At 36.7% G+C, this 14,691-nt stretch overlaps 1 long non-coding RNA gene across 5 annotated transcripts in view; it reads left to right on the plus strand.

The window, feature by feature from the left end:
* The window catches only part of LOC106998712 (uncharacterized), a 110,358-nt gene that overhangs the window by 61,978 nt on the left and 33,689 nt on the right, over positions 1–14,691 (plus strand). For 4 of the 5 annotated variants that reach the window (XR_013418303.1, XR_013418300.1, XR_013418301.1 and 1 more), the window contains exons 4-6: positions 4,420–4,531; positions 5,251–5,362; positions 7,936–8,026. This is a non-coding gene — a long non-coding RNA (uncharacterized LOC106998712). The remainder of the gene's footprint in view (positions 1–4,419; positions 4,532–5,250; positions 5,363–7,935; positions 8,027–14,691) is intronic. The other variant, XR_013418304.1, reaches the window with a different exon arrangement.

Consider the following 14,691-nt stretch of genomic DNA (forward strand, 5'->3'; position numbering starts at 1 on the left):
AACCACAATGAGATACCATCTCACACCAGTTAGAATGGCGATCATTAAAAAGTCAGGAAACAACAGGTGCTGGAGAGGATGTGGAGAAATAGGAACACTTTTACACTGTTGGTGGGATTGTAAACTAGTTCAACCATTATGGAAAACAGTATGGCGATTCCTCAAGGATCTAGAACTAGATGTACCATATGACCCAGCCATCCCATTACTGGGTATATACCCAAAGGATTATAAATTATGCTGCTATAAAGACACATGCACACGTATGTTTATTGCAGCACTATTCACAATAGCAAAGACTTGGAATCCACCCAAATGTCCATCAGTGACAGATTGGATTAAGAAAATGTGGCACATATACACCATGGAATACTATGCAGCCATAAAAAAGGATGAGTTTGTGTCCTTTGTAGAGACATGGATGCAGCTGGAAACCATCATTCTTAGCAAACTATCACAAGAACAGAAAACCAAACACCGCATGTTCTCACTCATAGGTGGGAACCAAACAATGAGATCACTTGGACTCAGAAAGGGGAACATCACACACCGGGGCCTATCATGGGGAGGGGGGTGGGGGGAGGGATTGCATTGGGAGTTATACCTGATGTAAATGACGAGTTGATGGGTGCAGCACACCAACATGGCACAAGTATACATATGTAACAAACCTGCACGTTATGCACATGTACCCTACAACTTAAAGTATAATAATAATAAATAAATTTTAAAAAAAAACAAGAAATACCAAAATAACATGGCAAAAACAAAAATATATATATTGCCTCACTACATAAACATTGCATTGGCACTTCAAACTAATTTGGGCCCTTTTGCTGCTGAGCCTTAGATTTGGCTGCCACAGGGCTCCCTCTGGAGGTTGGTAGAGTCCAAGGTCAGTTAATATTAAAATAGCCTTGGCCTTGGGACAAGATAAACCTGTCTTTTCATCCAGCGCCCACAAGAATGAGTCCTGTATTTGTGAGCTTAGAAAATGATTGTCAGTATCTGAGGTTGGAGGAAAGTTATTTGATTATCCTCCTATAAGTGAAATGTGATCACTGCTATGTGCTGGTATTTAATCTTCTGAAGTTTTACATTTTTCTATCATTATTGAAGTCTTTTAGCTACAGTGAAAAACAAAACAAAATAAAACCATAGGTCAGAAAAATGCCAGATTTTATTTTATTTGTTTGTTTTAGTGACAAGGAAACCCAAAATAAGGTGGTTTTGGTTCTATAATGACCACCCTCCAGGTAGGACCAAATGATCCCAGAGTCTGAATTCCATCTAGAAGTGTTTGAAGCCCATAGGCATTGGAATCAACGAGTTTGCAGCACAACTTAACTCTTTGAAGGTAAATATGTACTAACTGGGATCAGTTTCCAAATAAAGCATATTAGCTTGCACCAAATCAAAATTTTGCTACTTCATTTAAATTGGCATATACAGGAATAAAATTATAGCAAACTATGTTTCTCACTCCCTCATGATTTCTTCTTTCCTTTTTAGTTGGTTTATTGGTTATTTGCCTCTTTCTTTTCTTACTTCCTTCTTTCCCCTTTTCTTTGCATTTTTTTCTTTCACTCATTTTCTTTTATGTTAATTAGGTGGACTATAACGTAATTTTGATGTATTAAAAATAAAATTATTCTATATCTGAGATTTGCTTCAAAATAACATAGGAGAGTGAGATTTGGGGAGGTAGAGATGAAATAAGATTGGCCATAAATAGTTATGTTCCATTGGTCTATATCTCTGTTTTAGTACCAGTACCATGCTGTTTTGGTTACTGTAGCCTTGTAGTATAGTTTGAAGTCAGGTAGCGTGATGCTTCCAGCTTTGTTCTTTTGACTTAGGATTGTCTTGGAGATGCGGGCTCTTTTTTGGTTCCATATGAACTTTAAAGCAGTTTTTTCCAATTCTGTGAAGAAACTCATTGGTAGCTTGATGGGGATGGCATTGAATCTATAAATAACCTTGGGCAGTATGGCCATTTTCACGATATTGATTCTTCCTATCCATGAGCATGGTATGTTCTTCCATTTGTTTGTGTCCTCTTTTATTTCACTGAGCAGTGGTTTGTAGTTCTCCTTGAAGAGGTCCTTTACATCCCTTGTAAGTTGGATTCCTAGGTATTTTATTCTCTTTGAAGCAATTATGAATGGAAGTTCATTCATGATTTGGCTCTCTGTTTGTCTGTTACTGGTGTATAAGAATGCTTGTGATTTTTGCACATTAATTTTGTGTCCTGGATCCTTTCCTTACTCCTTATACGAAAATTAATTCAAGATGGATTAGAGACTTAAATGTTAGACCTAATACCATAAAAACCCTAGAGGAAAACCTAGGTAGTACCATTCAGGACATAGGCATGGGCAAAGACTTCATGTCTAAAACACCAAAAGCAACAGCAGCAAAAGCCAAAATTGACAAATGGGATCTAATTAAACTAAAGAGCTTCTACACAGCAAAAGAAACTACCATCAGAGTGAACAGGCAACCTACAGAATGGGAGAACATTTTTGCAATCTACTCATCTGACAAACGGCTAATATCCAGAACCTACAAAGAACTCAAACAAATTTACAAGAAAAAAACAAACAACCCCATCAAAAAGTGGGCAAAGGATATGAACAGACAGTTCTCAAAAGAAGACATTCATACAGCCAACAGACACATGAAAAAATGCTCATCATCACTGGCCATCAGAGAAATGCAAATCAAAACCACAATGAGATACCATCTCACACCAGTTAGAATGGCAATCATTAAAAAGTCAGGAAACAACAGGTGCTGGAGAGGATGTGGAGAAATAGGAACACTTTTACACTGTTGGTGGGATTGTAAACTAGTTCAACCATTATGGAAAACAGTATGGCGATTCCTCAAGGATCTAGAACTAGATGTACCATATGACCCAGCCATCCCATTACTGGGTATATACCCAAAGGATTATAAATCATGCTGCTATAAAGACACATGCACACGTGTTTATTGCAGCACTATTCACAATAGCAAAGACTTGGAATCAACCCAAATGTCCATCAGTGACAGACTGGATTAAGAAAATGTGGCCGGGCGCGGTGGCTCAAGCCTGTAATCCCAGCACTTTGGGAGGCCGAGACGGGCGGATCACGAGGTCAGGAGATCGAGACCATCCTGGCTAACACGGTGAAACCCCGTCTCTACTAAAAAATACAAAAAAACTAGCCGGGCGAGGTGGCAGGCGCCTGTAGTCCCAGCTACTCAGGAGGCTGAGGCAGGAGAATGGCGTAAACCCGGGAGGCGGAGCTTGCAGTGAGCTGAGATTCGGCCACTGCACTCCAGCCTGGGCGACAGAGCGAGACTCCGTCTCAAAAAAAAAAAAAAAAAGAAAATGTGGCACATATACACCATGGAATACTATGCAGCCATAAAAAAGGATGAGTTTGTGTCCTTTGTAGGGACATGGATGCAGCTGGAAACCATCATTCTTAGCAAACTATCACAAGAACAGAAAACCAAACACCGCATGTTCTCACTCATAGGTGGGAACCAAACAATGAGATCACTTGGACTCGGGAAGGGGAACATCACACACCGGGGCCTATCATGGGGAGGGGGGAGGGGGGAGGGATTGCACTGAGAGTTATACCTGATGTAAATGACGAGTTGATGGGTGCTGACGAGTTGATGGGTGCAGCACACCAACATGGCACAAGTATACATATGTAACAAACCTGCACGTTATGCACATGTACCCTAGAACTTAAAGTATAATAACAATAAAAAATAAAAAAAAAGATTGGCCATAAACAGTTATTAAAACTGAGTCATGAGTGCATGGGGATTTATAATGCTTTCATGTCTACTTTTGCATATTTTTACAATTTTTGTGATAAAGCACTATAATTACTCTTAATGAATCTGATTGAAAGGGTACAAGGAACAATGTGCTAGATATATCAGAATGTGTACAGATACTCTTTTTTTCTAATTTTTTACTTTTTACAATATACAATGCACACACAAAAATCTTTTGAAATGTTAACATTCATAATGTATTAGTGTGGCACTACTACATGAATATGATTTATAAACATACAAACAAACAAACCCACATTGGGGTATATTGTCAAGCATTTGTTGTTGACAGGGGTGCATGACCATCAAGTTCAGAGACCTCTATGACAGAGAAAGAAGGCTGGACCTTATGGGAGGATGATGCACTCATTTAAAGAAAAGCAAACAGTCATTTTACTTCTTCCTTCTCAACTGTATAGCTGTTCTTTTCTATATCCTTCTTCTAATTTTATTAGTACTTTATCAGTTCTACTTCTAAAATAAAATTGGGTTGTGTCCTATCCAGTTTAGGCTCCTATAGAAGATTAAAATAGACAAGTTGACTTATAAACAACAGAAATTTCTTTCTTACAGCTATGGAGGCTCGGAAGTGCAAAATCAAGGCAGGAGTATGATCAGGTTCTGGTGAAGACCTTCTTCCGGACTGCACACTGCTATCTTCTAATATTCTCACATGGCAGAGAAGGTGAGAGAACTCTCTGAAGTCCCTTTTTTAAAGACACAAACCCCATTTATGAGGGCTTCACCCACATGGCCTAATTACCTCCCAAAGGATTGCCTCCTAATACTATCACATTGGAGATTAGGATTTCAACATAATAATTTGGGAGAGAGGGTACAAAAGATTTAGTGTTTAACAAGTTGCCTTTTCAAGGGTGGAAGAGAGTTTTTAATCCAAATTCAGCTCCATGATGGGCCATTGAAGAAAAACATGGCTATGAGCGCTTTAGATTCCCTAACTTCTTACTGTTGAACTAAAACTACTTGCATCCTACCCCATAGATACTGTATATGAGTGCACGCGCGCACACACACACACACACACACACTCCTTTTCTCTTCCTGGCATTTGCAACTGGCGTGGAGGATCAGGTGTTGTGGCTTAGATATTGATCTTTGGCTTCAAACAACAACAGTACCTAATGAGCTGCAGGTGGGAAATCCTAGGACCGTAAGAAAGCTCCTTGAACAGTTGTATCAGTAGCATGGCCATCAAAGTCCTCCCTCATTGCTCAGTGAGGACCCAGAGAGACTGAGCTTGGAGAAGCTGGAAGGGTCAGAATATAGGATCCTTTTCATGGCTTTAGTAGTCCAGTTTGGGTTGTGTCTTACCCAATTTAGGCTGCTATAGAAGATTAAAATAGACAAGGTGGCTTATAAACAACAGAAATTTATTTCTTACAGCTATGGAGGCTGGGAAGTGCAAAATCAAGGCACGAGCATGATCAGGTTCTGGTGAAGACCTTCTTCCGGACTGCACACTGCTATCTTCTAATATTCTCACATGGCAGAGAAGGTGAGAGAACTCTCTGAAGTCCCCTGTAAAGGCACAAACCCCATTTATGAGGGCTCCACCCACATGGCCTAATTACCTCCCAAAGGATTGCCTCCTAATACTATCACATTGGAGATTAGGATTTCAACATAATAATTTGGGAGAGAGGGTACAAAAGATTTAGTATGAAAGTTGTGGTGAATAAATCAAGAAAGAATCAACCCTCCACTTATAACCCTTTAAATTGCTCCTCAAATAGAGCTTGAAGCTCTCCCAGGACCTCTGAAACCTGTAATTAAGTGTTATTGGCACAATTAGACAAAACTAATGAATGTTTTTCTGCTTCCCTTTTCTATGTATTACAAATATCAGCTACATCAGCAAACATATACTTCTTCATTGTCAGCTTTTCAAATTAAAAAATGTTTTTAATATCAGGATAAGCAAACAAAACAGATGACCCTGGATATCATTATACAATGTATACAATATCCTGTGTCACTTAAAATAAAACTAAAAAGAGAAATTGAATCTTAAATAGAAGTTTTAATAAGGCAATAGAGAAAAGATATTTTTAAATTACTCATTGGAAACACTAATCAAAATAGGCTAAGCATACACTTCTAAGTACATTTAAATGACATAAAAAGTCATACAGAGAGATAAAAAATATAGATGAACATACCTTAGAAAGTTATCATTAAGTATCTGCCATCATTGGATCATTAAAAGGACTTACTAGAAGTAAAAAAGAGATAGGATCTGAACAATAAGAGTGGAATAAACTAGTAAAAGAAAAGGATCAGAGCCAATAAGTATGCATATCATTGCATATTAATGAAAGAAATGTCTGTGAAACAGTCATGTTTATCTGTAGGATAAATCCTGACAATTATTTATTAAGAATGTGAGTTACCTGCCTGGGAAAGTTTGTTAAAGAGGAACTAGAAAGAGAAGAGCCAGAAGTGCCCTAAGGCCTCTCTTTTCCCCCTTCCCCATGGGGAGGGATGAGGAGAGAAAATAATAATTGGAGAAGGTCTTCAGCCTGCCTATCTGTTCTCTCTCCATAAACCCAAAAGTCAAGTTTGTCAACACAACCAGTGTGCTTACACAAAGCTTAGGAAACCCTTAGGAAAAGCCTGCTGGGGAAAAAGACCCATGTAGCTGCAGAGGAAGATCACGCTAACTCCCTATACTAATCAAACTAGATTTTTACCCGTAAATATGAATGACCAATGCAGAATATTTGAGGAAAACTAATAGCGGAAAGGAAAAGGACCAGAGTGAGCAAACAGAACAGATGACCCTGGAAAACATAAAAATAACACAAGAAACTGAAGAGAACTTTAAAAAAATTTTAATTAATGTCCTCATAAAAAGATAGAATATTGCATCCATAATGTAAGAATACACTGCCATAAAAAATGAGCTATCAGAGCACTAGAAAAATTCTTGAAAATTAAAAATAAGATTGCCAAAACAAAAAAAGTCTTTAAAAAGCTGAATCCAATGATGAATATGACTAAGGTAGAATTAGTCACACAGAAGAATCAATGAAATCTCAAAGAATATAGAACAAAAAGACAAAGAAAAATGGGTGAACAAGTTGAAGTTGAAGCACAGAAGGTCAGTTTTAGGAAGCCTCTCTGTCACTCCACTAACTAGCTGTGATGTTGGACAAGCACCATAATACTAATATCCTACCTTAAATGTGTATTTGCTATTTGCCAGGCAATGTGAAGATCTTACATGTATTAACTCATTTAATTCACTCAGTGGACTTTTAACTGGTGGATATATTTCTAGATGCCATGATCTACCATAACCTTGCCTTCAGGAGCTGGGTGCTTTGTAGTGGTTTCATCTGATAAATTAGTTTTTCTACAAGGTACTAAATAAGTGACATAGAGTCTGCATCTTACCTTCCATCCCTCCTTTCAAATATTAGCCAGGGATTCTTTCTCTCCCTCCCTGAAAATAGTATTGCACCTGTAGTAGAGGGAAACAGAAGGCACAAACATAGAATCATCTAATCACACAGCCAAGAAATGTTAGAGACAAGAGACAATGCCACTGGGACGGTGGTAATCCACTGACATATTGTTTTAACCTAAACAGAGCTTCCAATAATATTCAATTAACAATGAATACTTTTAAAGACTTATAGATTTTATATAAAATTCTGAATTTCAGGGTCTCATCACAAAATCAGACCCCCTAATTGTACCTCCTTCCCCAAAAGCCATTATAATAGGCTCTAAAATACAGTGGCTCAAACAAGATAAACTTTTCTTTCTTCCTTACAATATAGTCCAGAGATGTTCAAGTGGTCCAGAGTGGATAGGTGGCTCTATCTAAGGTTATTCAGGAAGCTTGTTTGCTTCTATTTTCTTACTTATTGTTAATATTTTGGATTTTAAAAAATTACTATCTTCATCAGAAAACAAATTCTTTTTCTTTTGCAAGCATTGATATATTAAATGAATTAGAGCAAATTTAAATCTCCTGCATCTAGTAGATGATAAATATAAATATAAAACCACTAAATTTGTACTCCTTTAAATAAACAAAATATGACTTTTTTTTTGAGGCAGGCTGGAGTACAGTGGCACAATCTGGGCTCACTGCAGCCTCCCTCCCAGGCTCAAGCAATTCTCCCACTGCAGCCTCCTGAGGAGAATACAGGTACGCCACCATGCCTGGCTAAGTTTTGTATATTTTGTAGAGTTGAGGTTTCACCATGTTGCCTAGGCTGGACTCGAACTCTGGGGCTCAAGCAATCCACCCGCCTCTATCCCCCAAAATACTAGGATTCCAGGTGATCTTAAAATTTATCATGTACTGTTTTAAAAATTATAGGTAGAGATATGGTAAGACAAAACAGACACTAACAAAAAGTTCTTCGCAAAACATTATATATAACCTATAATTACATGGATGGTGTTAAAGAAGAGAGAGAAATATAAGGTGCACCTATTCATATCTACACAGATGCCTTGTTTGTAATAATAGCAAATGTCTATTCGATATTCCTTTCATAATCTTATTCATTCTGAAGCAGGCATTGTTGAGTGCCTGCCCAACCGCCATTTCCTCCTTCCTTTTATCAGATAGAACTCTGATCTTGTGCAGCCATCTGCTTCAGGAGAGGTGGTCCTCATCCCCTCAATAGGAATTGGTCTGACTCATCATGAAGACCCCATCCTCCTCGCTAGTCACTGGTTAGGCAGGTCATAGGATCTTGTCAGGCCAATGATATGAGAAGGGAATCTACTGGAATGAGTGGCGGAGCTCTGGGAAAGGTTTTCTCACTGTTAAAAAGGAGGCAATGGGAAGAAATGGGTTCCTTTTTCTGCTTCTGGATATTGTTGTTAGGATGTGATATTCTAAGATGACTTACAGGGACCTAGTCTGAAGAAAAGGTGTGACATTCTTGGATCTTCTCATGACATTGTTGAGCCACAAAATTAACCAGCCTGAGCGCCGCCCCACCTCTAGAATTCTTTTAATGTGAGATGATAAATTGCTTTATTGCTTATGTACTTAAGTGGAAGCTTCAACTTTAAGTTTGCTTGTCACTAAAAGCATCCTAACCAATGCGTATTTCTTTGTCAGTTTATTAAAAATTCTGTTTCATTTTCCTTACCTGATTACTAAAATGTAGTGTATTTAACGGTGTTCCCCAAGAAGACATGTCCACATCCTAATTCCTGGAACCTGTGACTGTTATCTTATTTGGAAAAAGGGTCTTTGCAGATGTAATTAAGTTAACAATCTTGAGATAAAATCATCCTGGATTGTGGTAGGGTGAGGGTGCTAAATTCAATGATAAGTATCCTTGTGAGAGACACACCCCAGAGATCTAACAGACAGAAGAGGAGGAGGCAGTGTGACCAGAGAGACAGAGACTGGAAGCCACAGGCCAAGAAACACCAAGTCATACTAACCACTCCCAAAGCTGAAAGAGGCAAAAACAGAATCTCCCCTAGAGCCTATGGAGGGAGCACAGCCCTGCCAACAACCCAATTTTGATCTTCTGGGCCCTGAGAATTGTGAGACAATAAGTTTCTGTTGTTTTAAGCCACCAGGTTTGTGGTAATTTTTTACAGCAGCCACACAAAACTAATATATAAAAGGAGCACCGGAGAGGACTAAGTAGGAAGTCAGTTACCAACAATACTTCCTAGCTTAACCATAGGCTTTCCTATGCATGGTAGCCAAATGCGAGGGAATTTTAAATCTCTTTATATCAAGGGGGAGAAAAATATGTAGGACTAATTCCAAGAGGAACACCAACATGAACAAGGATGTGTGTTTGTGTGTGTGTGTGTGTGTGTGTGTTTGCAAGGTATTTATTTCTTAATGAGTATTTTTCCCCATTTGGGATAAAAACCTAGGGTAGAATTTTTACTGAGTTCAATCTTTTTTTTTCCCCAAAAATGATGTGCTTATTTATATCTTTGTCTTCAGTAGAATATACTCCAAATTATTATCAGCAATTACTGCTGGGGAATGAAACTGGAGAGGATGAAATTCCTATTTTACTTACCCTTACTTAATTTTATTTACAGTAAACTCACTATTTCTATTGTAATTTAAAAATTTAGTTAAAGATAATAGGTTCATATTTTCATACTCTTTCCTACTCTGATTATAGGGCTCAATATTTTTTTTATTTGCCTTGTGAACTCAAGGCAAAAGGAGCATGTACACTATAATGTGATAAGTGCTGAACTACAGAGTACCACAGAGAACAGAGAGGATTTCCACTATCAAGAAAGGCTTCTTAGGGGAGGTGACTTTTGAACTGTATCTTTTAAAAAAACAAGAATTTGTCAAATGGACAATATGAGCGGAAGGGATACAGACATTCTGGGCAAAGCCATGAAAGAGAATGAGGCAGTCTACAGATGATAAGCAGTTTTCTGAGAATGGAGCACAGCATGCACCCTTCTACCCTTGTCTGGATTTGACCACTGAATTAAGACATCTGCCAGGTGCAGTTCTGCTAAGCTGAACTTTCTATTGGAATTCTTTCTGGCCTGGGCTGGCCTATTGCTGTATAAGCTCTGGTGTGTCAGGGAGACCAGGCCAGATATCCTTTCTGTTATTCCAGAATGCAGTGTAGCTCAGTGGTGAAGACTTCTATGCCTGTTCAGTAAGAATTTATTGAGCACCATGATAGACACTATAGATGGCTATCCAACAGCTATGTCCTCTTCCTCCTTGATAAGAGAACCCCTGTTTTGTTCAGATGTTGAGTGGAAATAGCCCCCAGGGAAGGTAGCTTAGACAAAGCCAATAATTATAATTCCATTCCCTTTTGCCAGTGTTTGGTTTAGGGGAGGCCATAAGATTGAATTTGGTCAATGAAATACAAGGGAAGACTGCTGGGGAGATTGGGGGAAATATTTTTTCCATGATATAAAGAAAAAGAAAAAGAAGAAGAAGGAAAACAAATGGGAAAGATTTCACCCAAAATTTGTCTAGTCTTCAAATGAAGTTGTGTGAGAATTTGATGCTTCAGATGGTATAGCCATCATGCAACCTTATGAGAGATATGTGCTGAGGACACTGAGGCAGAATGATGGGTAGTTTCTTTCTAGTTCTTTGTGAGAATGTTAAACCACTAAAACCATCTTGAAGTCGCCTACCTCTGGAAATGTAATGTGAGATCATAAACACTTACTGTAAGGTATCCTATTACTTGCAGTCAAAATCATTCTGAGGCAAGTATTTGCTGCATTTAAGACACTGAACTAAGTACTGGAGATTCAGTAGTGAGCAATACAGACATAGATCCTACCTGCATGCAGCTATAGGCTTTGGGTCTGACAGTAGGTTCAAATTCAAGCTTTGATGCTTTTGGACTTAACACCTTGGGGAAGTTATTTAATCTCTCTGAGCCTGTTTCATCATTTTCAAAACAGAGATGAATAATATTCCCTCATAGATCTGTAGTGAAGGTAAAATGAAATAACACAGTGCTTAAGACATAGCAATATCTCAATAACTAATAAATGTGAGATGTGCTGGTAGTAGAATAGGAATAGAAAGAGAAGGATGGCACAAAAGTCTTTTAAAGAAAGAATACCCAGAATTTTGGTAAACTGTTAGTTATAAAAATATTTGAGAGCTTAGTTTTCTTTCACGTCATTATAGGATTTAAAGCATTCTGATATCTTCTTTGATTTATAGCTTATTTAGAAATGTATTGCTTAATTTTCAAATATGCAAAGAATTTCAAGTTATCTTTGTGTTACTGATTTCTGGCTTAATTCTGTGCTCAGAGAATATCCTTTCTATTATTTTAATCCTTTGAAATTTTGTGTATTTTAAGTTCAACATATGGTCAGTTTTGACAAATGTTCTCTATATACTTGAAAAGAATGTATTTTAGAATTGTTTAGCTCTCTATATATTCTTTATATGTCGATTAGGTCAAGTCAGTTAATCATATTTTTTAAATCGTCTATCTTTACTGACATTTTTGGTCAGCTAGACCAAATCATAGACGATTTGTTGAGAGAAGTATATTAAAATATCCTCTTGAGTTCCCTTTTAAATTAAATATTAAAATATCCTTTATGATTACCCTTTTTATTCTTTCTCTTTTTATTTCTCCTAATTTTTGCTTTCTATATTTTGAGGCTCTGTTAATTGCTTTTGCACTTATAATTGTTTTCTCATGGAGTTACCCTTTTAGCGATGAAATGTCCTTTTTCTAACCTCTAGAAATGTTTTAGAAGATTCTACTTCATTTGCTTTCAGTGTAGCTCCATTTTGTACTTGTTAAGGTGTGTATGGTATATCTTTTATCCAAAAACTTTTGTTTTCAATTTACCGATATCATTATATTTCAGGTATATTCCTTATAAGCAATGTACAATTATTTTTAAAACCTAGTTTTGACAATCTTTTTCATTTGAGCATTTAGTCTATATATTTTCATGTAATTCGTGTATATATTTGTTTTTAAACTACGATTTTATTATTTGTTTTCTGTTTCTCCAACACATTCTCTGTTCCTTTTTCTTTTCTTTCTTGCTCTTTTGGATTAATGATTGCTTATTATTCACTTTTTCCTATTACCCTGTTAGTTAGCTTTCAGAAATGATTCTTTCGGTCATTACTCTAAAGATTATAACATACACCCTTGACTTATTAAAGCCTAATATAAATTAATCCTTTATCACTTCCTGTACAATATGAGAACCTTAGAACACTTTAACTTCATGTAGGCACCTTCTGCCTTTTGTGCTAGTGTTTCCATGTGTTTTAATACCAGATATAGTTTAAATCCTACAACGTGTGATTTGTTGTTTTATAATACATTGATTTTATGTGTCAATATATTTAGATTTATTTACATATTTACCCTTTCTGCTGCTCTTTGTTTCTTCCTGTTATCTTCATGCTTCCAACTGGAAAAATTTTCTCTCTCCCTGAATAACATTTTTTAATACTTCCTGTAGAAGCAGTCAGACCATGACAGATTCTACATTTTTTTTCTCATGAAAATGTAATTATTTACTTGTACTTTCAAAGAATTTTTGCTGGGTATAGAATTCTTGATTGCACATATCTTCTTTTACAACTTTGAAAATGTCATTGTACTGCTTTTGGTTTCTGCTATTTCTGAGAAGTCATCTGTCATATTGTTGCATCTTTGAAAGTAATCTGTGATTTTTCTCTGGCTGCTTTTTCAGATTTTCTCATTTTCTTTAGTTTTCAGCAGTTTTGCCAAAATGTAAATAAATGTGTGTGGTTTATTTTTCATATTTCTCCTGTGTGAGGTTCATAGCACTTCTTGAACCAAAGATATGATATCTTCTATTAATTCTGGAAAAATTTTACTTCAAATATTTTCTTAAGCTTATTCTCTCTTTTCTCTCTAACAAATAATTATATTACATTTGTGGGATTTTTAACATCATGTTTTATATGTCTTTTATACTTGTTTCTGTATTTCCATTCTGTCTTCTCTCTGTCCTTCAGCCTGGATATTTTCTTCTGACTCATCTCCATTTCACTAACCCTCTATTCAACTCTGTGCAACCTGTTGTTAAGCCTCTCTTTAAGCTCAGAGTTTCAGTTATTGTGTTTTAGTTTGAAGATTTTCACATTTTTTATTATTACAGTTTCCCATAAAACAATTTATCTGCTGGAGTTTTCTATCACATTTTCTAATTATTGAATATATGAATCATGGTTATTTTAACTTCTGTTTCTTGTACCAGCAAGCAATATCTTTTAATTTTTAATTTTTGTAGGTACATAGTAGGTGTATATATTTATGGGGTACATGAGATGTCTTGATACAGGCATGCAATGCATAACAATTACACCATGGAGAATGGGGTATTCATCCTCTGAAGCATTTATCCTTTGTGTTACAAATGATCCAATTAGTCTCTTTTAGTTATTTTAAATGTACAATTAAATTATTGACTGTAGACACCTTGTCGTGCTATCAAATAGTAGGTCTTATTTATTTTTTCTAATTTTTTTGTAGCCATTAACCATTTACCCTCCTTCCCACACCCTCTCCCACTACCCTGCCCAGCCTCTGGTAACCATTCTTCTCTATGAATTCTATGTCCGTGAGTTCAATTGTTTCGATTTTTAGACCCTGCAAATAAGTGAGAGCATGCAATGTTTTCTTTCTGTGCCTGGCTTATTGCATTTAATATGATGATCTCCAGTTCTATCCATGTTGTTGCAAATGACAGGATCTCACTCTTTTTTATGGCTGAATAGTACTCTATTGTGTATCTGTACCACATTTTCTTTAGCTATTCATCTGTTGATGGACACTTAGATTGCTTCCAAATGTTGCTATTGTGAACAGTGCTGCAACAAACGTGGGAATGCAGATCTCTCTTCAATATACTGATTTCCTTTCTTTTGGGTCTATATCCAGCAGTGGGATTGCTGGATCATATAGTAGCTCTATTTTTAGCTTTTTGAAGAACTCCAAACTGCTCTCCATAGTTGTTGTACTAATTCACATTCTCACCGACAGTGTACGAGGGCTCCCTTTTCTCCACATCCTCACCAGCATTTGTTATTGCCTGTCTTTTGGATATAAGCCATTTTAACTAGGGTGAGAAGATATCTTATTGTAGTTTTGATTTGCATTTCTCTAATAATCAATGATGTTTAGATCCTTTTCATGTGCCTGTTTGCCATTTGTATGTCTTGAGAAATGTCTATTCAAATCTTTTGCCCATTTTTTGATTGGATTATTATGTTTTTTCGCTATATATTTGTTTGAGTTCCTTATATATTCTGGTTACTAATCCCTTGTCAGATGGGTAGTTTGCCAATATTTTCTCCTATTCTATGGA

The sequence above is a fragment of the Macaca mulatta genome, chromosome 6 (assembly GCF_049350105.2).
Source record: "Macaca mulatta isolate MMU2019108-1 chromosome 6, T2T-MMU8v2.0, whole genome shotgun sequence".
NCBI lineage: Eukaryota > Metazoa > Chordata > Mammalia > Primates > Cercopithecidae > Macaca > Macaca mulatta.